Consider the following 27,026-nt stretch of genomic DNA (forward strand, 5'->3'; position numbering starts at 1 on the left):
AGATGAATTAAAATCTAATCATTATTACACCATTCCATAGGGAGATGGTACAGAAAAGGGAAATGAATTCATTTGATTGCTTTCAAATTCTCTTTTAATGACTCACATGTCTTCATGTTAATAATATTAAAATTGATTTGGAACTATGTGAAAATTATATAAAGGAAAAATAGTCATTTTCAGTTATATTTATAGATTTTCATTTATTCTAACTCTAACACAGCAGCACTGTGGTGCAGTGGTTAGCACTGCAGCCTCATAGCTCCAGTGACCTGGGTTCAGTTCTGGGTACTTCCAAGTTCGCCCTGTGACTGTGTGGGTTTCTGCTGAGTGCTCCAGTTTCCTCCCACAGCCAAAGACTTGCAGGTAAATTGGCCATTGTAAATTGCTCCTAGTGTAGGTAGGTGCTAGGAGAATGGTGGGAATATGGAGTTAATGTAGGATTAGTATAAATGGGTGGTTGTTGGTCAGCACAGACTTGGTGAGCCGAAGGGCCTGTTTCAGTGCTGTATCAATAAATAAACAGCTTGAGTTATTCAATCAATACTAAGGAGAATTTCAGTTTTAGAAATCTTCCCTGGTTGAGATATTTTAAGTCTCAAAATATACAAATACTAGTATACCTTTAAAAGCTGGATTATAAAATTGGAGAATGATCTGCATGGAGTCATAGAATTACAGGACAGTATAGCATTGCATGAGTCCATTCAGTCTCCGCTGTCTCTTTTGAAGAGTTAGTCCCATTCCCCCACTGTTCCATGTGGTGCATAAAATGGCTACTGCCAAAAGCCTTTATTTACATATCATGACATCAGAGGTTACATGTGTATGGCAAGCCGAAGTGTACAAAAGTATTTGTCCAAACATCCCCCTTTTCATAAAAAAAATGTGTTCTTTCTTGTCCTTTCAAATTTGTCTATCCTGACATGTACATTTCACACGTAATCTTTAAAGTGTTCAGTTTGTTTTATGGTATGCATATGAGTTGTTGTTGACTGATCGTCTGCTGTTTTCTGGTCCCTTGGATGATGTTGCAGGTGTTCCTTCTTTGGGGAATGTTGTTGCTGTGGTGAGTGTTGCTGCTGTGGTGAGTGTTACTGCTCATCTGTGGTGCTGGTTGAAGTATGGTTGACCTCTGGGACTGATGGTTATTCAGTTCCTTGTTCAGTGGGTGAACTCAGATCTGGCTCATCAGCTGTTTGCTGTGAAGGAGCAGCTTCTCTGGTTATGCGTAGATGTCTGCGGTTGTGACAATAGATCTGGTCTTTAACCTTCACCTGGTATGATTGAGGTGACAACTTCTTCATGCAAGTCCCAAGTTGCTCATTTTTCTTGAGTGCATTGAATGTCTGCACTCTGACCGGCTCTCCAACTCTCAGCTCTGACAATGATTTGGCAGTTTGATCAAAGTGACGTTTGACTTTCTGTCATTTCAATATGATCTTGTCCCTCACACCTGTTCAGACTTCTGGCAGTAGTTTCTTATCTGTTGGAAGAGTCTTCTGGGTGCGGCGTGACAAAAGTCCCTGGACTGGATGACTTCCCATGACTTAAGTAGGTGAATTTCTCCACTCTAAGAATGCTTTGTACATATCTGTGCCAGATCTAGTAGATTTCTTTATGATTATTTTGGCAATTTTCACTGCTGCCTCAGCCTTTCCATTTGACTGGGGATAGTGGAGAGATGATGAATAGTGCCAATCGTTCATGAAGCATCTGAATTCTTCACTTGTGAACTGAGGGCTACTGTCGCTCAGCACAATGTTGGAATACCATGACGACTGAAGTGTGCTTTCAGGTGTTCTACGATCTCACTGGTAGTTGTTGACGTCAGCTGGTCTAACTCCCATTAGTCCCAATAGTAGTTGACTGTGCAAGATAATCAGTTACAGTGAGAATGAAGAGGTCTACTCCAAGTTTCATCCATGGTCTGTCTGGGATATCATGAGTCATGAGGGGTTCTTTAGCTTGCTCTACCTGATGTAGTCCAGATTGGCCAGTAGAACTCTTCCTCAGTTTGGGCGGCACAGTGGCGCAGGGTTAGCACCGCAGCCTCGGTGGGCCGAAGGGCCTGTTTCAGTGCTGTATCTCTAAACTAAACTAAACTCAGACTAGACTCAATTCCTTGATGGCTTACGTGGACATGCTTCAGCATCTCTTTTCTCTTCAGGGATAATGATCCTAGTCCTTTTGTACAAGATGCCATCTTGGGCAGTCATTTCATCTCTGTATGTCCAATACTCTCTTACAGCAACAAATGTGTCCTTGATGGTTTCAGGCCATCACAACTTCTTGTAGCACTTGAAGAGTTGCATTTCGTCACATAGTTTGCTTGATCTGAGCAAGAAGCTGGTCTGTCAGATTCAATGTCTCTGCTGGGTTGATGACTTCCAGAGCATGTTGTGCTGTTGCTTCTTGTTGAATCTGGAAGATTTTGCACTCTGTACGAGAATCATCAACTTCCTTCAAAGGGAGTGCAGCTATTGACAGCATGTTTGCGATGTACGTCTGCTTCCCTTCCCTGTACTTCACTTCCAACTGGTTTCTCTGCAAACAAAGTAACATCCTTTGCAAATGCTTTGGAGCAGATAGAAGCGGTTTGAGAAAGGTGCTTTGAAGCAGCTTGTGGGCAGACTCAACTATCACACTCTCTCACAGAGAGGAACTGGTTGAAATGCTCACAAGCAAAGACAATAGCAAGGCACTGTTTCTTAATCGGTGCACAGCATCATTCAGCTTATGTTAATGATCTGGATGCAAATGGAAGTGGTTGTCATTGCTGTTTGAGGGTGGCTCCAAGTCCTGTTTCCCTGGCTTCACACTGCAGGATGACTTCATAGTTGACATCATATTACCTCAGCACTGGTGTTACCATCACTAGTTGTTTGATGTGAGTGAAACCTGCTTCATATTCTGTGCCCCAATACCACAGGATATCCTTTGCAGTAAGCTTTTGCAGAGGTTTACACTGACAACAGATTGGGCAAGAATTTGGCTAGGTAGTTTAGAAACCCAACAAATCGTTGAACTACCTTCATGTTTGTTGGTTGCTGCATCACTGCTACAGCTTGCACCTTATCAGGATCAGGTTGAGGTCCTTTAGCTGTCAGTACATGTCCTATGTACCTGACTGCAGTCACCTTCAGCTGCAACTTTTTCTTGTTCAGCTTCAGGTTCTATCTGGCGAATTCTGTCTAGCAGTCTCACTAGATTCCAATCATGGTCTGCGATGGTGTCATCCATTCTATCGCCACATCCATAGACTACAAGATCATCCATGATCACGTGCACACCTGGTAGACCATTGACTAACTCATGCTGTCTGCATTGGTACTCTTTCGGAGCAGTAGAAATGTCAAATGGCATGCGCCCATCTGCACCTCCTAAATGGTGTCCAGAAAGCTGTTGTTTCAACCAGCTTCACTTGCCAGTATCCATCCTTAGCATCTAGGGTAGTAAAGAGCTTTTGCCTTGGCATGTTGAGGCAGAATCCCGTCAATGGTGGGTGGATCTCTTCAAAGCTTTATTGAGGCCTTTTGGATCTAAACACACTCTCTCAACTTTCCAGGTTTTTTCCACTGTTACCATGTTGCTAATCCAGTCTGTAGGAGTTGTCACTTTCCTGATTGCTCCCATCTTTTCAAGCTCCTATATTGTGACTTGAGGACAGCTGGAACACTCCTCGGAAGATTTTGAGTTAGCCTCACACTCTCATCTACTTCGAGATGATATTCACCAGGAAAGCATCCAAGAACTGTGAAAACATTATTTTAATCAATCAGGATTTGTTCAGCAGTCAATGGCTTGGTGTCATGCAAAACACTGCAAATCTCTTTTAGTATGTGGAAGGTTACCAGTCCGAGCTTTTGACCTGTTTCAGCTGATATGAGGGGAGCATTCACGCCTGTCAGGACAGGAAAGAAACCTTTTTCATGTATATCAGCTCTGGAGCCTAGAATACCCCACCTTGGTGGAGTTCATTGTTCTTGGTCATAGAAATAACATCAGCATTGAGTGGATCTGTCTGGTCCAGACAGATAACAGATGAAAGAGATTAAAAGGTGCTAAGCGCTGACCATCCAGCAGGATGGCTTCAGGAGATGTGCTTATGATATTTCGATAAGGATCATCATAAAAAGGACAAGATCGAAGGGTTTGGTACTGCAGTCAAGGAGGAGGGTCAGGAATGGTCAACCTGACTCGTGGACCTACAAATTCTCACCAGAAGGATCAACCACATGGAGTATTGTAAGTTATCAGCCAAATCCAAGGGGTATTTGGGGCTGAGACTTTAAAGCAATTTTACATGTAGCAACCAAATCCTGGGAGGGTTTGGATTTTGCATTGAGTGAGTTTGGGGCAGGACTGTGGCGTTTTGTCTGAGATTTTTCGAAAAAGGTTTATCTTATAAGTCATGGTGACTTGTGTGTTTGGATGGGAACCAAGGTTAAATCGTGGAGGGATTTAAATCGGACCAACCAATCAAGGTGTCGTGTGGTGTCCTTTAAATTAGTTTAGAAGTCTTTGTATCAGAGTGTTAGGAGGGTTTTCATAAACAAGTTTGTGGTTCAGCCCAACCCTGTGTCTGTGCAATCTGTCCTTTATAAAAATCCTAAAGTCAAGAACCATCAGTAAGGAGGAAAGCGGGAGTGGGAATCTCTTGCATATGTGTATGGCAAGCCAAAGTATACAAAAGTATTTACCCAAACACTCGCTTTCCTCCTATCCCTGCAACTTCTTCTCCTTAAACTATTTATCTAATTCCCTTTTGAAGGCTTCTTTTGAATCTGTATCTACCTTTCACAATTGCACAGAGATTGGAGGAGTCTGTCTCAAGCATGAATGGCATGATGCTGCAGGCCTTTGCGATGACGTTTTCCTTCATGGAAAGAGTGGCCAGCTGCATGGAGATTCAAGTGCAGCAATCACGTGATTGCATGCAGGCCTTCACCAATGGCTTGCAGACTCTGGCTACTATTTTAAAGAGGATGAATGATACCCTAGCCTTGGCCTTTCACCTCCCCACTATTCTGAAGCTTATCGCTAGCAGGGAAATGTGGCTGGGCCATGAAAGGGATGATGGTGAAAGGGGACATGGAAGTGGGGACTCAACTCAAAGCGCTTCCACTTTTCACCAGTTGCCACCCCTCTAACACCTCAGTCAGTATCCCAATGCTGCTTCATGTACAGATAGCCAAGTCTACCGCTACACAGGTGTAGGCAGAACAGTCTTTGGCGGGGCCCTCACGGGCTCCAAAAGCCAGAGGACACCGGCCAAGAAAATCTCAGCAGTCATGGTGGCAGGGGTCTGAGCAACCTGCCTCTACTTCTGCTGAAGCCACAGGGGTGGCACCATATAGAAGTGATAGGAAGAGAAAGAGTAGTTGCACAAGGGCATGCACATTGGTGTATTAGAAATTTTTAGAATGTTAAGTTTTTGTTTTCTGTTTCAGCTACATAAAAATTATTCTTTTTATATTACTCCTTTGCAGCACTTTCTTGATTGCTGGCTGACAAGTGGCCTTTTCAGTTGTGATGAATGGAAAAACATGAATTGACACTGAGCAATGGGGGCTGTGAAAGGTTGTTTGCAGAACTGCTTTGTGTTAGTGGCATTGTGGTGTGTGAGGGCAAAAGTGACTTTTGCATGTGGTTGTTAGACATATGCACTGGTGGAACCTAAATGAACCTGCAATAATGAAGGCATCCCAGGCAGCAATGTGTGCTGCTGGTGTTGCATTGCCTGGATCACCTTCCCGCTCCTTGTTTTCTTCCACTTTGTCCCCTTCTCCACCTCCTCTTCCTTCTCTCTGTCTGAATGGGCTCTGTGCTCTGTGCCTTCTCCTTTTGCAGATCCAAACCTCATACTGTGCATTGTTGTCCAGAGCACAGAACACCACAACCAGCTGGAGATCCTGCTGGTGTGTAATGAAGGGCCCCTGCAGATCGTTCCAAGCAGTCAAAGCGTATTTTCAGCATGCCGATGTCTTGGTTGATGACACTTCTGATGTTCATATGACGTTCATTGTATCATTCCTTGGGTTTCTGAGAGGTGACATTAGTCACATTTTTAGTGAGTATTCCATTGTCTCTGAGTAACTAGCCAGTAATTGGTTCAATGTGCAAAGAGATCAGGGAGGTTGAACTGTCACAGGGCGAAAGCATCATGGCGGCAGCTGTCCTGGAATCTTGCACACACCTGCATAAAGATCTTTTTGCAACCGCTGCACATTGATGGAGTAGTGCCTTTGTGGTAGATGAAAACTCCTGGGTGATCTGAGGGTGCCTTAATTGTCACATGTGTGTAATCAATGACACCCTGCACCTGTGGGAAGCCATCCAGAGCCCCAAACACCAGCACCCGCTTATTCTGACTGGGACCATTGCAAACAAATTTGATATAATTGGCAACCCTGGCAAACAAATAATCAGTCACCGTCTGATGCATTCGTGGGCTGCCAACTGCAAGATCCTGCAAGTGTTTCCAGTGGATCCCTGGAAGGATCCAGAGACAAAGGAATTGAGGCCAGTGGTGGTTTTGACAGCCACTGGTAAAGCATGACCATCAGATCCAATTGTCAGCAGCTCTTGTTCCAGCAGGCTGCAAATGTCTGCCACCACCTAACGTGACACCCTGAGCCTCCTGAGGCACTGGTATTCTGACGAGTTGAGGGAACTTATCCTCTGCCGGTAGACCCTGTGTAGGCCTCCTATGAGCTGCACTTCTCTGCTCACCCCCTCTCTTCTGTGGAGTTGCAGGCCTGTGAACAGCAGACTGCTGCATGTGCTTTTCTTCATTTTGTTCATGGCCCTACTCCTCCTGCTGATGGTGCTGGTGCAGCTCCTGCTTATTCTGTTACTACTGCTGGTCATCCGAGGTTCAATCTAACAACGTTAGCAGCACCCATCCAGCTTCAAAGTGCAGATCAGACCTCCAAACTTCAAAAATGTAAATGACACTTGCAAAGTGTGTAAAGTAACCTCTCAGCACAAGTACTGTGAACAACCCTTTCACACAAGCAGGCAACTGTGGCAATATTTTGCTTTTGTTTTACCTTAAATTCCCATAATAGTTCAAAACATTCCTTAATTCTCAATGAAGATAATAGAAATTCTTGAAATGTCTGAGGAGGAACAGATTACACCAGAATGTCTGATAATTACAGTAGTAGCAAAGCAAACATTGTTTTCCTGTCTTGTAAGTAGAGAATCCATGTAAACTTGTTTTTGGATTGGAATAAGTAATCTTGTCAAAATTGTACCACTACATATTTCATCAAATCTTTCACTCTGTCCTCCAGCCGTGCCATTTTTCATATCTCTGCTACATTCTTTTCCCCCGGCTCTTTACTTCCATTGTTTGTGTCACACACCACAAATTCAATCAGCGATGTTGTGAGTACTGAGTATATTTTGGCAATTTTCACTGTCATGGTTTCAGACCCCTCAATTGCTGTTTTTTCTGGCCTTGCTTTCACTGGTGAGTTCCAGGAAGCCCTGAAAACCCGTGGACCCAAAAGTAATGTGCAAAACCCTTGTCAAGATCGCTTGAACCAAGAGATTAACATGTCAATTGAGAGTCCAATTCTCCTGAGGGGGTAGAGCATACAAAGGCTAATGCACAGGAGTGACGTGCAGAAGTCAGCGGGTTGAAGCCTGCTTCCCTCCCGCTCATATTTTTGCTGGATTTAACCCCGCCATCTGCAACCAATCCCACGCACTCCTCCAGGTTAAAATTCCCCACCCACCCCCATATCAGTTTCAGTAAACTTCTTGAGGAACTGTCTTTTAACGGATGGTGTGGTTACAAAGTGGAATTCAAATAAAACTTCAACTTACATAGATTTCCTAACAGTGACATTCAGCTTGATAGCTGTTATCTTATATCTGAATGGTCACCGATCATACACATATTAATATTCATTAATTCTGACATCTGCTAGGCACATATGCTGTGAGAGCTGTAAAACCTGATCTTTGTTTCTGTGTGTCAGTATATAGCCTTATTTTTTTGGAGGTGTATATTTTCTTTCATGTGCTACATTATCTATATAAGAAACATCAAAATTTAGACTCTGGCAACCAGAATTGCAGATTTCACCATGTGTTTGATATCCACACTTTCTTGCTAAAGATATAATCAGATGCAAGCATTAACAGTAAAAATAATCATTTATGCATAAAAGATAGACCTACTTCAGGAATAACAGATTGCGAGACTTTAAATAATAAAAACTAAAATACATGAAACTTCAGACAAAGGGGAGCACTGAGGATCTGAGTATTATCCAGTGTTTTGGGAATAGCTCATTAAAAAGTGACGCATGAGGCACCACTAAGAAAGCATTCGTAATTGGATCACTGTTCATATGGCTGATGGCTTTATACTCAAGCTCTATTTCTAACTTGGTGAATGATGCTTGAATGAGTGCAGCTCCAGCGACATTCAAGAAGGTTGATACCATCCAGGACAAAGCAGCCCGCTTGATCGGCATCCTATACACCACATTAAACATTCAATCCCTCCACCACCAGCACACAGTGGCACCATCTATAAGATGCACTGCAGCAACTCGCGAAGCCTCTGTCGACAATACCTTCCAAACCCATGACCTCTACCACCAAGAAGGGCAAAGGCAGCCGTCACATGGGAACACCACCACCTGCAGGTTCCCCTCCAAGCCACCCACCATCCTGACTTGGAACTATATTGCCATTCCGTCCCTGTTGCTGGGTCAAAATCCTGGAACTCCTTTCTAAGAGCACTGTGGGTATACCTACCCCACATGGACTACAGAGGTTCAAGAAGGCGGCTCCCCACCACCTTCTCCAGGGCAATTAGAGATGGGCAATGAATGCTGGCTTTGCCAGCAATACCCACATCCCATGAAAGAATAAAAAAAATTACACAACCTTTTTCCTTCAACCATTATGTTCATTTTTGTTGCACAAGTAAACTTAGTAAATTAGGAATCGCAAACTTTCATGATATCATTCTGAATCCACAGAAGCTACACTGATTCCGGAGAGAACTTTCAGTTTCTGTATGCTCACTTCTGGACTTTACAAATTAGAGGGCATAAAAATGAAAGAAGAGCATTTTCATTTCAAGAAGTTTCAAAAAGTTGTACAGTTTAACTTGAATGGTTTCAGTAGAATTTATTGATGAAAGAACATACACAACAAATCACATAATTGTCGGTATTATTATATTTATGTTGTTACAACCGAGGTTAGAGGAATGCACTGTCTTCCTCTAGTTCCACTACTGCGCTGGTCACAACATATGTTTAAATGTTTTACTCAGTTACCGATATGGCCAATTATATACTTTATATTAGTTTCAGAATAAAAAAAATCTGCCAGCCAGGTATCTTTAATAAACAACAAAATTATTGATTTATTAAAAAACAAGAATTATTCAATAAAGATGCAAAACCTATTAACACACAGGTTGAAATATGAAAGTATAAATATATACCCTTCAAAAATAACCTAACAAGCACACGCACACACCAGTTAAAGGAAAAAAATAAGGAAAAATGAACAACTGGCTCTGCAGAGATCAACTTTTAAACAATACTTTGGCCAAGTTATTGTCAATTCTTGACGAAAAAGGATAAGATACGGAATATTCCAGATAGCCTTTGGTCTGGTGTCTGGGTACATGTAGACGGCTGTCAAGAGGATCTTTCTGGAACAGTTCTGTTCAGAAGACATTGAGGAGTAGTTTTGCAGGCTTTTCGGGAGAATTACTGCACCAGTGGTTTCAGCTATCACACTGAACTCTCAGAAGGTTTTCCAAAACAGGTGTAAAAAGATGAGTTGGGTGGCTTCTCTCTTAGAAGGCTATACACCAACTGAGCATTCAAACAGTCCAAGCCAAATCAAAAAGCCAAAACTCCTGACAACCATAAACCTAGACATAGAATCATAGAAAGTTTATGGCACAGAAAGAGGCCACTTGGCCCATCATGTCTGTGCAAATGAAAAATGTTCCTCCCATTCTAATCCCACCTTCCAGCATGTGGTCTGCAGCCCTGCAGATTATGGCACTTGAAGTGCATATCCAGACTTCTTTTGAATAAAGTTGAGGGTTTCTGCCTCAACTACCCTTTCAGGCGGTGAGTTCCAGACGCCCACCATGCTCTGGGTGAAAAATGTTTTCCTCATTTACCCTCTAATCTTTCTACCAATCACTTTAAATCTATGCCCCCTAGTCACTGACCTCTCTACTAAGGTAAATCGGCCCTTCACCTCCACTCTATCCAGGCCCCTCAAAATGTTGTACATTTCAATCCAATCTCCCCTCAGCCCTCTATATTCCAAGGAGAACAACCCCAGCCTATCCAATCTTTCCTCGTAGCCGTATTTTTCCAGTCTCAGCAACATCCTCGTAAATCTCCTCTGTACCCTTTCTGGTTCAATTACATCCTTTCAGTAATGAGGTGACCTGAACTGCACACAGTACTCAAGTTGTGGCCTAACCAATGATTTATACAGTTCCAGCATAACCTCCCTGCCCTTATATTCTATACCTCGGCTAATAAGTCAGCTGACTTCTCTGTTAACAACTCCAATAGCCAGCAAGTTATTCCATCAAGTTTTTTTTAAATCCTACGTGTCCTTTCAGTAACCCTTTATATAAAAAAACAAATCCAGGCACCTCCTTGGTCTTTCAATTTTTTTATATATTCATTCCTGGGATGTAGGCTTGGCAATGACTATCTCAAACAAGAGAGAATCTAACCATCTCCCCTTGACATTCAATGGCATTACAATCACTGAATCCCCCACTATCAACATTCTGGGGGTTACCATTCACCAGAAACTGAACTGGAGTTGTCAGTTGGCTAGGCCAGCATTTATTGCCCATCCCTAACTGCCCTTGAGAAGGTGGTGGTGAGCTGCCTTCTTGAACCGCTGCAGTCCATGAGGGGTAGATACACCTACAGTGCTATTAGGAAGGGAATTCCAGGATTTTGACCCAGTGAAGGAACAGCAATATAGTTCTAAGTCAGGATGGTGTGTGACTTATGACTAGGAGGGGAACTTGCAGGTGGTGGTGTTCCCATGCATCTGCTGCCCTTGTCCTCCTAGGTGGTAGAGGTCACATGTTTGGAAGATGCTGTCTAAGGAGCCTTGGTGCGTTGCTGCAGTGAATCTTGTAGATGCTGCTGCCTCTGTGCGTCGGGGTGGAGGGAGTGAATATTTGTCGATGAAGTGCCAATCAAGTGGGCTGCTTTGTCCTGGATGGTGTCGAGCTTTGTGAGTGTTGTTGGAGCTGCACCCATCTAGGCAAGTGGAAAGTATTCCATCACACTCCTGACTTGTGCCTTGTAGATGTTGGACAGGATTTGAGGAGTCAGGAGGTGAGTTACTCGCTGCAGAATTCCCAGCCTCTGACCTGCTCTTGTAGCCACAGTATTTATATGGCCGCTCCAGTTCAGTTTCTGGTCAATGGTAGCCTGCAGAATGCTGATAGTGGGGGATTCAGCGATGGTAATGCCATTGAATTTCAAGGGGAGATGGTTAGATTCTCTCTTGCTTGAGATAGTCATTGCCTGGCACTTGTGTGGAGTGAATGTTACTTGCCACTTATCAGCCCAATCTTGTCCAGGTCTTACTGCTTTTCTACACGGACTGCTTCAGTGTCTGAGGACTCGTGAATGGTGATGAACATTGTGCAATCATCAGCGAACATCCCTCTTCTGACCTTATGATTGAAGGAAAGTCATTGATGAAGCAGCTGAAGATGGTTGGGCCTAGGACAATACCCTAAGGAACTCATGCAGTGATGTCCTGGAGCTCAGATGATTGGCCTCCAACAACCACAGCCATCGGTATGACTCCAACCAATGGAGCGATTTCCCCCTGATTCCCATTGACTTCAGTTTTGCTCAGGCTCCTTGATGCCACACTCGGTCAAATGCTGCCTTGATGTCAAGGGCAGTCGCTCTCACCTCACCTCTTGAGTTCAGCTCTTTTGTTCATGTTTGAACTAAGGCTGTAATGAGGTCAGGAGCCGAGTGGTCCTGGCGGAACCCAAACTGAGTGTCACTGAGCAGATTATTGCTAAGCAAGTGCCACTTGATAGCACTGTCGACGACACATTCCATTACTTTACTGATCATCGAGAGTAGATTGATGGGGCGGTAATTGACCAGGTTGGATTTGTCCTGCTTTTTGTGTCCAGGACATACCTGGGAATTATTCAACATTGCCAGGTAGATGCCAGTATTGTAGCTGTACTGGAGCAGCTTGGCTAGAGGTGCACAGGTCTTCAATACTATTGCAAGAATGTTGTCAGGGCCCATATTCTTTGCTGTATCCAGTGCCTTCAGCAGTTTCTTGATATCACATGGAGTGAATCAAATTGGCTGAATACTGGCATCTGTGGTGACTTCAGGATGATGCCAAGATGGACTATCCACTTGGCACTTCCGGCTGAAGATTGTTGCGAATGCTTCAACCTTATCTTTTTCACTGATGTGCTGGGATCCCCCATCATTGAGGATTGAGATATCTGTTGTCCACCACCATTCACGACTGGATGTGGCAGGACTGCAGATCTTATATTTGATCTATTGGTTGTAGGATTGCTTCACTCGATTGCATGCTGTTTACGCAGTTTGGCACGCAAGTAGTCCTGTGTTGTAGCTTCACCAAGTTGACACCTCATTTTGAGGTATTCCTGTTGCTGCTCCTAGCATGCCCTTCTGCACACTTCATTGAACCAGGTTGATCCCCCAGCTTGATGGTAATGGTAGAGTGGGGAATATGCCAGGCCATGAGGTTACAGATTGTGGTTGAGTGTAATTCTGCTGCTGCCCCACAGCGCCTCATGGATGCCCAGTTTTGAGTTGCTAGGTCTGTTCAAAGTCTATCCTATTTAGCACAGTGGTAGTGCCGCACAACACGATGGAGGATATCTGCAATGTGAAGACTGGACTTCGTCTCCACAAGGACTGTGCAGTGGTCACTCCTATCATGGACAGATGTATCTGTTACAGGCAGATTAGTGAGGACAAGGTCAAGTATGTTTTTCCCCCTTGTTAGTTCCCTCACCACCTGCAGCAGACCCAGTCTAGCTGCTATGTCCTTTAGTTCTCAGCCAGTAATGGTACTAGATTGAAGTCCCCCACCCAGAGTACATACTGCGCACTTGCCACCCTCAGTGCTTCCTCCAAGTGGTGTTCAACATAGAGGTGTACTGATTCATCAGCTGGTCGGGGGCGGGGTGGTGGGCAGCCAGTAGGTGGCAATCAGCAGTAGGTTTCCTTGCTCATGTTTGACCTGATGCCATGAGACTTTATGGGGTCCGGAGTCGATGTTGAGGACTCACAGGGCAACTCCCTCCCTACTGTATACCAGTGTGCTGCCACCTCTTCTGGGTTTGTCCTGCCGGTGGGACAGGACATACCCAGGGATGGTGATGGTCGCATCTGGGACATTGTCTGTAAGATATGATTCCATGAGTATGACTATGTCAGGCTGTTGCTTGACTAGTCTGTGGGACAGCTCTTCCAACTTTGGCACAAGCCTCCAGCTGTTAGTAAGGAGGACTTTGGCAAACCCAGCCCTGTCGACCCTGCAATGTCGCTTCCAGTGGCTTGGTCGATACTGGGTGGTCAGTCCAGTTTCATTCCTTATTGACATCATAGTGGTTAGATACAACTGAGTGTCTTGCTAGTCCATTTCATAGGGCATTTAAGAGTCAACCACATTGCTGTGGGTCAGGAGTCACATGTCGGCCAGACCAGGTAAGAACAGCAGATTTCCTTCCGTAAAGGACATTAGTGAACCAGATGGGTTTTTTACAACAATCAACAATGGTTTCTTGGCCATCATTAGACAAGCTTTTAATTCCAGATTTATTAATTAAATTCAAATTCTACCTTCTGCTGTGGTGGGATTTGAACCCAGGTCCCCAGAGCAAAATTCTGAGTCACTGGATTAATAAACCACTGGATTAACAACACCACTACACTGCCACCTCCCCCAATGATTCTGCTGTAGGAATATGAATGTGCAGGCGAATAAAAGGCTATTATGGATCATGTGATATGTCCCAGAATTCAAAATGTACTTTGCTATATGCTCTCTTATATCCCATAATTACTTGTTAAAAAAAAAATAAATATCCACCAAGATATAAATTGCTCACACTATTATCATCATTCATTAATTCTGTTAAATCCTCAAAGAATTTGAGAATCTCTTTTTAATTGCTGGGTGGAATTTGATCCTAACAGACCTGTATGCAGCAGGGAGGCCAGTAGCAGAACGGGGACCCATTTGTAATTGAAGCCGGTTTTGCTTTGACTCTTTACTCAGCTAGCATAAGCATCCTGCTTCTGGGTTTCCCGACCAATTGGAGAGGGCAGGCGGGATCACGTGCCAAATCTGTCAAAGAAAATATTTCTATTTAAAGGGACCCCAATAGGAGTCAGAATGGTTGAACTGTATATTGATTTCTGAGGCTGCAGCAACCACAGGAATGGAAAGGAGGTGTTGGCAGGTTGCCCCCACCCGCCTCGCTGACTCTTACCTGGAGGTTCTGCCATGGGATCTGACGAACTGAAGTGAGGTGATGTTTCCCAAGTACGGGAGGAACTGGTCAGCCTCTCAAACCAAGCAGGTATGGAAGGAAGTAGCTGAGGAAGTGAGCAGCTAGAGTGTGGTCCCTACAACCTGGATATAGTGTCCCAAGAGGTTCAAGGACTTCAGGAGGGCAGGAGTGGCATCTGACTTGCAGGTGCCAATCCCCACACTTTGACTATCCCAGCATTCCCCTGCACAGCACTCCTCAGAGCAACTCACCTTGCAACTCGACTCAGTCCTCTCTCTCCAAGCACTTCCTCACATCCCCATCTGAACAGCCAACACTCACACTCAACCTCATCTTTGTGCCATCTCACACCCATGTCTCACCTCCACACAATCCATTTCTCACAGTCACAACTCTCTGCTTTCTGTCTTTGTAGGGGAAGAGAGCGCACAACTCCAGGCAGCAGCAGAGATCTGGGGTTGATTGGTAGGGTGGCGGGGGAGATGGTTTGAGGCCCTCCAGTGATAGCCACCATAATGACCACTGGCAATGTGTGCCCACCTGGTCCACTGGGAAGCGGGTTGTTCCAGGAGGCTGCAGATGTCATCAACAACCTTCCGTGAGAGCTTGAGCTTCCGGAGGCATTGGTGCTCACAAATGTTGAGAGAACTGATCCTCTGCCTGTAGATCTTATGTTGGGGGCATCGCCTCCTTCGACCTGGATCTCTGTGCCCATCCCCTCTGTCCATCTGGCTGAGGAGAAGGCAGCAGCTGCTTCTAGTGTTGCTGCTCCTCTTGTTCCTCATCAGAGGTCCAAGGTAGAGCTGCATAAGCTGCTCCCATGCTGCAGTGAAGATTGACAGCAGGGAAGTGCAGATAAAGGTGAATGAAGTCCAAGACAGGTGATATGACTTCCAAGCATTTGGAAATTACCTGTCAAGCACACAAGCAGCGTCGCATCCATTATTATGTTTTCTCTGTCTGCCCTATTCAGTTTCCAGGAATTTTCATTGCAGTGATTTTTTTTTTGCAACTTCCCTTTAAGAGGCAACCTACCTTTAAGAAGAGCAGTTGCCTGTCCCATGTGATTGGCAAACAATGGTGTCAGGACCTCCTGCTGTGTGCAGACCTTGCCAATAGCGTTAAGACACAGAAATCAGCACTGGAGTAGTATGTTTGACATACCACTCAGATTATTAACGGTAACTCGCTCACAAAATATCAGGGGATGAAACCCACAATGAACACCTTATTGCAACACTTTTATTACTTCTTTCTCTGAGGTGAAAGCCAAATGTCATTGACTCTGTGATCAATATCAGTCTATGGGTAAACTGAACAATCACAACCAATCACAGACCTGCTCACAGTGTACATTTTGCTTTTCCTGTTCCAATATACATAAGCACAATTTATCCACATTAAAATCTATTTACCATTTAATCATTTCACTTAATTGTTCCAGGCCTTTTGCACTCACCATCTGTTCAATTTTACCAGCTGCTTTTATAATATTACAAGAAAGAGAAGCATAGAAGTATACAGCACAGAAGGAGGCCATTTGGCCTCTCATGAATCTGACAGCTCTTATGTAATTCAATTTGCATAATATCAATAGCAGGGCACCCTGACAGGGACCAATGGAGCTCTACTAGTTACTGCTTTCTCTTGTCAAGTCTGTTTCTGATCCAGTTGGCTAATTTGTCATTTCCTCCCTGAATCATCATCTTCTTTAAAAGCTTCCTGTGCAGAGCTGTGCCATACATCTTCTGAAAATCTAAGAATGTTATTTCTACTAAATAGACTTCAACTATGAATATAGTTAGCTCATCAAACAATTTGACTACACTAATTATTATTGTTTCAAAATACATTGTGACGACCAGGTGAGAAAGAGGTCTAGGGTTCCCTTTCAGCCTTCACCTGCTCTTACTGTAACAGGGTTTTATTTTTAAACACACAGTGTTTTTAGCTCCTCCTTGGTGAATCTGTGTTCACCACTTTCCAATTATAAGGCAAAGAAATCAGCACAAACAGGCTTTCTGAGGTTTAAAGAAGAAAAGTTGAAATTTGTTAAACTTAAACTCAAATTTGGTTGACACCTACGGATACACAGCGGCCCACGCTAGCATGCATACACGATACACACATGCAAATAGAGACAGAAAAGAGAAGAAAAATAAAGTGGAAAAGTTTGAGGCAATATCTGAAGAGTTGTTGTTACGGTTCTTCGAGCTCACTGTAGAGTCCTTGATTGTAGGTGGATCTTGCTTTTCGTTGGGGCCCAGTATTGTTCTTAAACCTTGTTCGTTGTAGGAGACTTTTCTCTCTTGGGGTTCATGTGTCTTCAGTGGTTTCAGAGGCTTGTGAGAAAGAGATGGGAGCAGACAGATAGACAGGAGGTCTTCTTCAGTCCAGGAGCATTCTGCTTTCTGCAGGCTTTCAGTTCGAACTGTGTGGCAAGTTAAAAAAAAACCTGCAATAGCAAGTTAGTCATGTGACCAGCTGGCATAACCACTTCTGGCTTTATGGATTGTCTTGTCCTAGCAGACCCTGGAATGTCTCCTCTACCCGGTGATCAAAGGTCCATTGTGGGTTAAATTGGAGCAGGGAATAGCCGCTTTGTCATTTCAAGCACTGTCTGTTAATATGCAAATGTCTTTTTCCAGCCAAGATCTTGTAGTCCTTGTAACAGGCCTTCTCTTCTTCCCAGCAAAAAATTGAAATTTAATGTCCATGTGGCAAAATTAATATGCCTCATTCTTGGCAGGTGGGGGCCTGCATGATAATATGCTGACTGTCGATTGTCTCAGAGGTTTTAAAATGAGCATTGATGGGATCCCATAAAGTCTTGAATATATTCTCTTCCTGTGGACATTAAGCTAGCTGGTGTATCATCCCAGGTACTTTCCTTGTACAACTGTTTTGAAATTGAAAGAGACATTGGAAAATTTTGCTTTCTTGGGTATGCCCTGATTTTTCCTTTCTGCTTTTTAAAATAGGATTCTGTGACCTTCCATTTTGATGAAAGATTACATCCATATATAAACCTGACTTTCTCCTTCAAATGTTGGCTAACCTGTTGTGCATTTCTATATTTTTCAGCTTTTATTTCAGATTTTTGTCAGTCTCAGCTTTTATCTATAGGTAATCAAGGGTTAAAACAATCTTTAAAGATTCAAATTTTCTTCTGCTACATTTTTTCGAGCTCTGCTGCTACTTAATCCTCTCTTGAACTTGGCATATCCCCAAAATTATTCCTTTGATGTTTTGCATTCCACTTTGTTTTTTTGGCTGTAATATTTGTTACCCCTTCAAACTTAATGACTGAATTATCACTAGAACCCCCAAGTGTTCTCCTAATTCCAGCTTGCAAAGTACTACATCTGAGATAACATCTGCCATGGAACTCTGCCCACTGCAATTTAGCTATATCCAATAGCTGAGATCCAATCAGAAAAAAGTGACTTATTATCCCAATTTTCACTGAAAACATCCTTTCTTTGCATTTTGTCTGAGGCATACTAAGGTGTTTTGTTCGATTATCTAGGTTTTTTCCCCATTTGGAGATATGCTGTCACTTTGTTTTTATTCTGATAAGGGATTGCAAGATCTAATGTCTAATAGCTATGGGGCTGGATTTTCAAAATGATATTTGAATCTTGTTAATCCTAATTTTCACATTTACTTGGTTTTGTTATTGGTTAAGCCCTTATGATTTTGCAACTACGAAATGTATAATTGCAGAATATGAAAATGATAGCTGTACATAAAATGTTTATGATGTTAAGAGCTTGCTGTATTTCTGAACTGTTGTAAACAAAACTTTACTATGGTAAAGCTTTCTTTTTCCCAAGGTTGGGGGGGCGGGGGGGGGGGTAGTGTGATGGTTTGCAGGGCCAGTCGTGAAATGTGTGCGAGCTGTTGTCTGAACAGATGACTTGTCAAATGTTCTGTTAGGTGCACTGACCCTGGTTTTAAAGCTTTCTTTTTTTTTTTTTAGACAGACCCTAACTGAAAGGGAAATTAAAACTGAAACAGAAACTGAAACCAATACTTCAGGTTTCTCGCGAAACTGAAACTGGTTGGAACCAGATTTAAAGACACAGAGCCTTCTAAGCTCAGATCATGCAAGGGTGTGAAGGCAGGCTGAAGAAAGTGAAGGCTGGATCCAGGAGATGGCAATAGACAAATACAATTTGCTGCGGCTGTTTCTCTTACATGAGATAACTAATTAACCAGACCCAGCCATACAATGCATAGGGTTGTCACAGAACGGCTCGGATATTGGTAATACTGGTGGATCCAAGACAGCAAGAATGTCGTGAGCAGAGCTGAGGAGATTCTGGAGAAGTGCACCATTTTGGTGAAGACCATACCAGTGGAGCTAGGGTTGAAGGGGAACTGCTGTCAGATAAGGATCGGTGGCTGTCTCTTGGAAGAAAGGAGTTGGAGAACTACCTGAGGAAGTTTGAAGTTTTAAAGAACTTTGTGGCTGTAATTGGTGCCATATACGCTGAATGGACTTCTCAGTAAATCCATGAGTTCTGTCTTTGCTGTATGTGATAGTTAGTGTAACTAGTATAATATATATTTATTACATATAGACCATGATTTGTCTATTTATTCATGTTTAATTTATGTTGATTTTGATTTCATTGTTAAAGTATAAGTTACAAAAGTGAAATCTTATCCATTTGTTTGCTTTTGTTGGGGTCATTCAGTAAATTCATTTCTTTTGGTTTGTTGATCTCCACAGGGGTCATAACAGAGCACCATCACCAAAAGGACTACAGTGGTTCAAGGAGAAGATTTACCTCCACCTCTCAGGGCAATTAGAACAATATTACCACATCTAAAGAACAATTAGAACAAGGAAACATGCATGATCATGTACCTGCAATCAATGATTCACTGGACCTTTTCAGGAGTCATGCCATTTTGTAAAACAGTAACGCTCTGTCATGTTGCTACTGATTGTGCATGGGAAAGAAGATAAATTATTTGCCCCAGCAAACATTGCACCTGTGATTTGCTGGACACATCTGTGCACAATTAATTGTCTACTGTGGCTCAATGATAGCACGTTTACCTGTGAGTCGGAAGGTTGTAGGTTTAAATCCACTCCAAAGACTTTCACATACAATCTATGTTACCACTACAGTACATTTCTGAAGGAGTGCTGCACTTCAGAGGAGCCATCTTTCAGGAAAAACATTGAACTAAGGTTTTGCCTACCATGTCAGGTGGATGTAAAAGATATCCACAGCTCTATATGCAGAATGCTGTGTTATTGGCTCTTAATACAAATGTACCAAACGCTATAACAATGATTGGTAAACTAAACAAAGGTTTCTTTATTGAAGAATAACAGGATTATAGGAGAGCTCTTCGATACACATCCTACCTACTGACTAATTCTGCTCCAACTACTGTATCGCATGTAAACTTGCATCACTTCCTGTGATGTATACTAAACTATTTACATATTCAGTAGTATATTAGTCAGTATTAAAGCAATATCACAACATCCCCTTTCCTTAAGTAGAAAAATTACATAAATTATAAGCTACGTACATAATGAAGTAGGATAATTGTGAACTGTATTTACACATCTATGGACTCATTAATTATTCAAGTATCTGAAATGCACTGATCTGGTAACAGTGAAACTTTGCTGAGATCTGGAATTGTCAATTCTTTTCTCTTGACTTGTAGGTCAAGACTAACAATTATCTTGCACCTGAGTGTTGTACATGCCATCTTCCTTAACTCCATTCTCAGAACTTGAATGTGAACATGTTCTTCAAGCCATAGGAGTGTTAGTTATGATGCTGTTGGATAGCTGTCTCAGCTGGCATCTATTCCTCAACATTGCTCCATTCGGGGTCGTTACCTCATAAGACCGTGGCTCTTTACAGATCTTTGACAATGCCCATGTGACCTTGATGCAATTGAGTAAGGATGTCTTGATGAAGTGCTTTTGGTATCAATACTTGTCTGCCCTTGAAAATGACTCCACTTGATATCCCTAAGTCATCACAATATAAGGTCTGTGGGAATCTTTTGTCTTATATCGGGCCAACCACTGATGACAAGCTGCCATAATGCCCTGAGGACAGGATCGCTGGAAGTCTCTCTTTGGAGCTCCTCGCATTTGTTCTGTTCAAATCACATTAGGTAAATGTTGTACAAATCTTCTAGTTCCACATCTACTTTGTCCACTTGGACATCAAATGGTATGTCTTCTGTCTTCTTGGGTTGGGTAGCCTGATCAATATGTCAGATGTAACCATGAGGTTTCCAGGTTTGCACCAGACTTCTCAATCATACACCTGTACTTTGATTAGCAATCTTTGGAGTTGAGGGGGTGCCGGTGAGTAGCTTTTGCCAAATAATTTCTAGCAGCTTGTGATCAGTCTCGACAACAAAGTGTTTGCCAAATAGGTATGTGTGGAATCTGGTGATACGGAACACTAATGCCAATGTTTCTTGTTCTATGTTTAAATAGTTCACCTGAGCGGATGACAAACTTTTAGAACTACTACCTTCCTATAACAGACATGCTCCAAGACCCTTTTGTGAAGCATCTACTTTGAGTGTAATTTCTTTCCTTGGGTCATAGTATTGTAAGCATGCTTCAGCAGAAAGTGACTGTTTTAAAGAATCAAATGTGTGCTGATGATCTTCAAGCCACAAGCATGGCGTATCTTTCATGACAATCTTATGCAGTGATGATGTTTTCTCAGAGAAATTCAAGATATACGGTGCTAAGAAGTTAAAGAGACCCAAACACCTCACAAATGCGAGGTGATGCATTTTGGAAGATCCAATTCAAGAGTGAACTATACAGTAAATGGAAAAGTCCTGGGGAAAATTGATGTACAGAGAGATTTGGGTGTTCAGGTCCATTGTTCCTGAAGGTGGCAACGCAGGCCAATAGAGTGGTCAAGAAGGCATACGGCATGCTTTCCTTCATCGGACGGGGTATTGAGTACAAGAGTTGGCAGGTCATGTTACAGTTGTATAGGACTTTGGTTCGGCCACATTTCGAATACTGCGTGCAGTTCTGGTCGCCACATTAGCAAAAGGATGTGGATGCTTTGGAGAGGGTGCAGAGGAGGTTCACCAGGATGTTGCCTGGTATGGAGGGCGCTAGCTAGGAAGAGAGGTTGAGTAGATTAGGATTATTTTCATTAGAAAGACGGAGGTTGAGGGGGGACCTGATTGAGGTGTACAAAATCATGAGGTATAGACAGAGTGGATAGCAAGAAGCTGTTTCCCCCCCAGAGTGGGGGAATTCCATTATAAGGGGACACGAGTTCAAAGTGAAAGGGGAAAAGTTTAGGGGGGATATGCGTGGAAAGTTCTTTACGCAGAGGGTGGTGGGTGCATGGAACGCTTTGCCAGTGGAGGTGGTAGACGCAGGCATGATAGGTCTTTTAAGATGTATCTAGACAGATACATGAATGGGCAGGAAGTAAAGAGATACAGACCCTTAGAAAATAGGCGACAGGTTTAGATAGAGGATTTGGATCGGCGTAGGCTTGGAGGGCCGAAGGGCCTGTTCCTGTGCTGTAATTTTCTTTGTAAATCTTGTTTATCTGGAGGGGTAGGTGTTGATTGTACGTCCTCAAATTTATTGGGATTTGGTTGTATTCCAGTGTCAGAATAGATTGAATCAAAGAAATTAATAAGGCTCACATTGATAGCACATCTTTTGCTGTTAAAAAATGAGAACTTCTCTTCTAGCCATCTCCATTAGAGTGCAAAGATTCTTGTCATGCTCTTCCTTGGTACTTCCCATGACCACTATGTCATCCACAATGCAAACACAGCCAGGAACACTCTCGGTAATGCGATTCATATGTTGTTGGAGCAGGTCTTGACTCACTGACAGACTGAATGGTAACCAGAGAAAGCAATACCTCCCAAATCACAGAATTGTTACAGCATAGGTGGAGGCCATTTGGCCCATCGTATCTGCATCGGCTCTCCTAATGAGCATTTCACCTCCTGCCAGTCCCCCGTCTTCTCCCCATAACCCTGTACATTCTTCCTTTTCATATAACTGTCTAATTCCCTTTTGAATGCTTCAATTGAACCTGCCTCCACCATACTCTCAGATGGTGCATTCCAGATCCTAATCACTTGCTGTGTGAAAAAGTTATTCCTCATGTGGCTTTTGCTTCTTTTACCAATTACTTTAAATCTGTGCCCTCTTGTACTCTGTCCAATCTCTTCTCAGCCTTCTTTTCTCCAAGGAAAACAGCCACAATTTCACCAATCTACCTTCATAACTGAAGTTCCTCATCCCTGGAACCATTCTCATGTATCTTTTCCGCACCCTTTCTACCACCTTCACATCCTTCCTATAGTGTGGCACCCGGAACTGGATGCAATACTCCAGCTGGTAGTTTTGCATGTTGTTAGTTCCTGTGAATCTTGGAAAGGTGCACTGACCAATATCCATGCTTCGCATCCAACTTTGAGAAAAACGTGGCTCTAGAAAACCTCGGGGTTGAGCTCCTCTAGAGTAGATATCTTGTAAGGACACTTTTGAGAGCTTGATTTAATCATCTGGGATCCAAGCATACTCTAATGCTACCATCTTTCTTGATTACAGTGGTTCTAGAGCTGCAACTTTGTGTGTGTTGCTGAACACGGCAAATAACCGCTTATCGTTCCATCATGTCAAGCTCAGCCTTTAACTTATCCTTTCTATGGACACTGCTATGGTGGTGGATCTATGGGAGGAACTGCGTCATCTTTCAGGTAAAGAACAGCATCTCCTATAAAACTGCCCATGGTGTCAAATCTATCGATATATTTCTGTTGCAGATGTTAAATACATCCAATAGGATCTCCACTTGCCTTGATTATCTCGCATCGACACTTCACTAATCCCATGAAGGCAATCTGGTTACCACTGGATCATTGGTGTCAACAACATAGAAGACTTGTGGCAACCATGCAGATCTTCCATATCTGCACTTCAAATGTCAATGCTCCCACACAGTAGATTGGTGAGCTGTTATACGCAGTGAGTGTAGCTCTTGTAGGCTGTAACATAGACTCTCACTTCGCCAGGTTCATGTCTTTGAGTATCCGCAGTGGTAAAATGTTTGTGCTTTCCCCAAGTATCTGTTTTCAGTATTAGCTTGTGCTTGCCACTTTTGTTAGGACATATAAAAGCTTCCAGTTGTGTGATGGTATCCATTTGCTCTATGACTGACTGTCACTGTATGCAAAGTTTGTTCACTTTCTAGCTTGGTTTGCCTTTTTCAGTGCTTTCTTTGCTGTCTAGATCTCTGCCTCCCTCGCGGATATGCCTGTGCCTGAAATGGTACATGGTGAACTTTTTTCTTGCCACTAGGCTGCGTCTGGTTTTTGTTGAGCTGTGGCTTCTGACTGCTTCTTTGTTGCTAAATTTTCAATACAGTCTTACCCAGTGCCACTTTAGACCACACACCTTGTGATTGCAGGACAGTTACCATCTACAAGTCATAAGTCAGGAGTGTGATGGAATACTCTCCACTTGCCTGGATGGGTGCAGCTCCAACACCACTCAAGAAGCTCGACACTATCTAGGACAAAGCAGGCCACTTGATTGGAACCTCATCCACAAACATTCACTCCCTCCACCACCGATACACAGTGACAGCAGTACGTACCATATCGCCATTCCTTCACTGTCGCTGGGTCAAAATCCTGGAACTCCCTTCTTAACAGCACTGTGGGTGCACCTACCCCATATGGACTGCAGTGGTTCGAGAAGGCAGCGCACCACCACCTCAAGGGCAATTAGGGATGGGTAAAAAATGCTGGCCTAGCCAGTGACACCCACGTCCCATGAATGAATAAAAAAAAGTTATGTGGCTGATACATTATACTGCACTTGCTGCATGCCTTGCCCTGTTGAGGTGCCTTGGCTACCTCGCCTATGGTTGTTGTTCCTCCAAGCACTTGTATGCATTGCTTGCTCACAGCTAAGGTTTCGTATTTTCTGTCATCTTTGAGTAGACTGTCAATATTGTATCATTTTTCTAATCAAGCAGATCCTTTTGGAATGCCTCTATTGGAGTCAATGCGATTACTGGCTCCATTATTCTTTCAGAAAGTTCTGCATCTGAGAAATCACAATCTTTGCCTTTTTCTCGACATCTACTGTTGAACTGGTCAATAATTATTTTGGGCTGTTGTCTATAGGCTATCAGTTTGAGTCGATGGATTCCGAAGATGACCTTGACTCTTAAGTGATCTTCCACCATTATTCAGAGTTTAGATGGGTCTTTCCGGTCTGCTTCTGTCAGTTCAGAAGCGTTGATGCTATGGAGACCTTCATTGCCAATCATTATCTTTATTTTTATTGCTTGCTTGTTGCGTTCTGCAACTGCAAGGTCTAAACCTCACTGACTCTGCTTTTTCCAGCTGTTTTCAGTGTTGTCCCAGGCTTTTATGGCTTCTCCCATTGTCCAGGATGTTGTACTTGTGATCGCTGTTACTATGTCGAACACCACTGCTAACATGCGCATATTTGCATTGCTGCCTCCATATTGTGTTATTTGCTTGCAACACAAACATACCAAACACTATAACTATAATAGCTGGTAAACTGAACAGTGTTCTTTATTGAAGAATAACTAGGAGAGTTCTTCAATACATGTGTTACCTGCTGGCTAACACTGCTCCAACTACTGTATCACATGTTAACTTGCATCATTTCCTGCGATGATGTATATGAAATTATTTACATATTCAGTAGTATGTTAATCATTTATGCCTGGTGCTGGTCCTGGCATGCCCTCCTGCACTCTTCATTGAACCAGGGTTGATCCCTTGGCTTGATGGTAAGTTGTGAATGGTGGTGGACAATTAAACAAGTGACAGGAGGAAGCTTCACAAATATCTCCATCCTCAATGATGGGGAGCCCAGCACATCAGTACAAAAGAAAAGGCTAAAGCACTTGCAACCATCTTCAATCAGAAGTGCCGAGTGGATGATCCATCTCAGCCTTGTCCTGAGGCCCCCCAGCATCACAGATGCCAGTCTTCAGCCAATCCAATTCACTCCATGTGATGTCAAGAAATAGCTGAAGGCACTGGATATTGCAAAGGCTATGCATCCTGACAACATCCTGGCTGTAGTACTGAAGACTTATGCTGCAGAACTAGCTGCACCCCTAGCCATGCAGTTCCAGTACAGCTACAACACTGGCATCTACCAGATCATGTGGAAAATTGCCCAGGTATGTCCTGTCCACAAAAACCAGGACTAATCCAATCTGACCAATTACCGCGCCGTCAGTCTACTCTTGATCATCAGCAAAGTGATGGAAGGGGTCGTCGACAGTGCTGTCAAGTGGCACTTGTTCAGCAATAACCTGCTCACTGATAGTCAGTTTGGGTTCCATCAGGATCATTCTTCTCATGACCTCATAACAGCCTTGGTCCAAACACGGACATAAGAGCTGAACACAAGAGGTGAGGAGAGAGTGATTGTCTTGGATATCAAGGCAGCATTTGACCAAGTGTGGCATCAAGGAGCCCTAGCCAAATTGAAGCCAATGCAAATAAAGGGGAAAACTCTCCAGTGGTTGGAGTCATACCTAGCACAAAGGAAGATTATTGTGGTTGTTGGAGGCCAACCATCTCAGCCCCACAACATTGCTGCAGGAGTTCCTCAGGTTGTGTCTGTTCCATATTGTTGTTGTAGCATAGCTAGGGCATTGTAGATAAAGTCTAGGAGACTATAGTAGGTCAAATAATAACTTTATTATATATACACATTATTATTTACACTCTTAAGCCTCCTTAGCTACCATCCTTCGTGCTGCTACCTCTTCTTCCCCAAGCCTATTACCAAGTGACTATTGCATCAGCACCCAGTGTTGCTCTCACTGTTTCCAACATTAACCCTTACATGTGCTTATACTACAGTGTCCTAGGCCCAACCATCTTCAGCTGCTTCATCAATGACTTTCCCTTCATCATAAGGCCAAAAGTGGGCATGTTTGCTGATGATTGTATGATGCTCAGTACCACTCGCAAATACTCAGATACTGAAACAGACCGTGTCCACATGCAGCAAGATCTGGACAACATTCAGGCTTGGGCTGATAAGTGGCAAATAATATTCGTGCCACACAAGTGCAATGACGATCTCCTATAAGAGAGAAACTAACTGTTGTATGATTGCTGTAAGAGTGATGTCCCTTTAAGAACTCAGTATGCTAATGAGCTACCAGGATGTAGACATGTGACTAGAAGGGATAGTCACGCTGCATTGTAATGCCCTGGACAGAGGGTCTGTTTATAGTTTGCTCTGTATTGTGTGTATTAGTTTATCTGTAAATAAACCTTCTAGAGATCTTCAAAGAACTGCAATCCATGTACCTCACTGTGTTACTTAAGATAACACAAAAAAACTCATGATATGGCAGCAGTGGTGATAAGACAAGATATAAGCTTGAAG

Source organism: Heterodontus francisci, chromosome 6 (genome assembly GCF_036365525.1).
Source record: "Heterodontus francisci isolate sHetFra1 chromosome 6, sHetFra1.hap1, whole genome shotgun sequence".
In the NCBI taxonomy this organism is placed as follows: Eukaryota; Metazoa; Chordata; class Chondrichthyes; order Heterodontiformes; family Heterodontidae; genus Heterodontus; species Heterodontus francisci.